The sequence below is a fragment of the Meleagris gallopavo genome, chromosome 10, assembly GCF_000146605.3.
Source record: "Meleagris gallopavo isolate NT-WF06-2002-E0010 breed Aviagen turkey brand Nicholas breeding stock chromosome 10, Turkey_5.1, whole genome shotgun sequence".
Classification (NCBI taxonomy): domain Eukaryota; kingdom Metazoa; phylum Chordata; class Aves; order Galliformes; family Phasianidae; genus Meleagris; species Meleagris gallopavo.
In genome coordinates this window covers 23,100,567-23,102,932 of record NC_015020.2, presented here as the reverse complement: position 1 = coordinate 23,102,932, position 2,366 = coordinate 23,100,567, and the positions used below count along the sequence as shown (strand labels likewise).

The window sequence follows — 2,366 nt, the reverse complement described above, 5'->3', positions numbered from 1 at the left end:
GCCCTGAGCCGCAGCCCCACGCGGCTGGGGGAGATTTGGCCCCTCGGAAGCAGCCCCGCCGCCGGCTCCTGATCACCCTGGCGCGGTTCTCCTCTGCCTGGCCTGCCTTCCTCGCGGGCTTGCCGTGGACAGCGGCTCGGAACCCTTCGGGCTTAACCTGGGGTGGTCGCGCTCTGGGCGGGTTGCCCTGAAGGCAGACGTTCGCTGCAGGGAGTGCCTTGACCCTACCCTGCAGGGCTCTTAGAACAGAGGATTGTCCCTGTCCCATCATGATGGCCTTTGAATGAAATACCCGATGTGTCCGTATTCTGAGTAAATGTGACCTGTTAGCCTTATGGCTTCCAGCTCCCCTCAGCCATACAAGCTTGGATGTCAATGCCTTGCTGGTAGCTGGACTAAATATTTGATGTGTTGTGTCATATGTGTTCACGGTAGTTTGTACTGGGAGATAAGCTGAGGTCATAAAAATACTGTGCCAACAGTTGCAGTTTCCCAGATGCTGAAGAAAGATACCACAAGGCTTTGCTCCACTCTCTGCAGTTTCTTTGCTACAGGTATTTACTGGAGGTACTGCCTGCCATGGTGTCAGCACTGGGCAGCTTGTGGCTCCTAATCCTGTGCTGTAGCTCTCCAGATTGTCACCTTGGTGAGGATACAGCCCGTGCCATGTTGCTAAGTTTTTCCAACCCTCAGCAATGGGAAGGGGAAAGCCATGGCTGAGATTTGCCTTTCAGCACAGCCCATGTCACTGCAGCGATAGACTTTTGAGGAATTCTTCAAAGAAGGCTCCCCTTATCTCAGATCTCCTCCATCTCAGCTCTTCATGTGATGGTGGTGGCCAAAAAATGGCAGACTCTGTTTTCCTGTTGTTAGCACATTAGCTGAAAGAACAGGACTTGATACCTGCTTATTGGATACATATTTCCCATGTTGTTTGGTCACTGCAACACTCAGAAAGCTGAATAGCAGTGTTCTTTCTTAGTCTTTGATGTCAATTATCAGCAGTGGTAATATTTAGCATAATAGTTTTAGAGCATTTAATAATCGTTTATTGGTCTAGGTGTATTTGATGTTTGCTCCCATTCACTAGGATTTAGGAAGCCAGATGGTGACATGTTTAATTTGTCATCAATCAGTTAATAAATGTTCATAGGTTGAGAAACAATAGGGAATAGTCAGAAGGCATTTCAGTTTTAAGCTTTGCTTGGGGAATTTTTTCTGTCCTTTGCATAACTGTGAATATTCATGAGTGTGTGATTTGTTTTTGTTAATTAATTTCAGTGGGATTCCTCAATAAAACTGTGTAGGTTGTAAGTATTCGTAGCAGTCTTTCGAGGACTGCAATTATAATTTCCTTTTTAAAAAAGAATATATTATGAGCTGAAAATATTCTGGAGGGTTGTTTTCTTCTGATGATATGTTAACGATGCAGCATTTCTAAAACCTCCTTTCTGGCAGGTTTTGGAGATCACATTCACTGGAGAACACTAGAAGATGGGAAGAAAGAGGCAGCAGCCAGGTATGTTACTTACTTACGAATACAGAAAAGAGGCTTTAAAAGTTCACCCAGATTCCGTACCAGTGCTAACCAGTCCTAAATTCAACCACAGAAAATACAAATTACTAACAAAGGTATAGGAGACTGCTTAGATCCTTACAGCTTATTGGAGAAATAAAAAAATATATTTTTTCTTAACGTTGCTGAGGAATCACCTGTGTTTAATCACTTCAATTAAATGATTGAGGCTCTGTCACGTCTCCAAAGTAAGAAGAGACCCACAAACTGAGACTTAAGGGCTACTCAGTCCCCTTGAACTCATCAGTGCTCACTGCATCTGTCAGCATGGATGTGCCCATATTGATGTGAGAACTCGATGTGAGATATTTTGTTACTAAGGAACAAACTGATATGTCATTAAAGTAGAACCTTTTATTGGTTGAAACACTGTCTCTGTGAAAAGATTTAAAGAAAGTCATTTTTATGTTTCTCTCAGAATATTATCGTTTTTGTGTTAAAACATGGGAAATGAAGCTGTCTATCAGTTCTTGTGTTTGTAACTGTGCACTGATTGACGTGAGTTCCTCTGGCTGCCCAAGGTCCTGTCGTGGGAATGCAGGACACTGCTCAGGTGTCTGATGAGCATTTATAAGCAGATGTTTTAACACTTATTCCATACGTCTGTACAAAAAACAGTCGCAGTTTTCGCAGGAATAGTCCTGGCTCCGCTTTGCGGTGAAGCAGCGTTAGTAATAGGCACGGAGGAAGCTGCCGCTATGCAGTGTGAGAGGTTCTGCGCAGAACCCTCCGGGAGGGCGGGCTGCGGCGCAGGTCCGGGGCGCTCCGCGTCGCCAAGACGACGGCCCGC

General features: G+C 45.1%; 1 long non-coding RNA gene across 1 annotated transcript; it reads left to right on the top strand.

Annotated features, from left to right (window-relative positions):
• Positions 1-6: 6 nt before the first annotated feature.
• Positions 7-2,045, top strand: LOC116216997. Its single transcript, XR_004160820.1, has 2 exons — positions 7-554; positions 1,459-2,045. It is a non-coding gene; the product is annotated as an uncharacterized LOC116216997 (long non-coding RNA).
• The last annotated feature ends 321 nt before the right edge of the window (positions 2,046-2,366 follow it).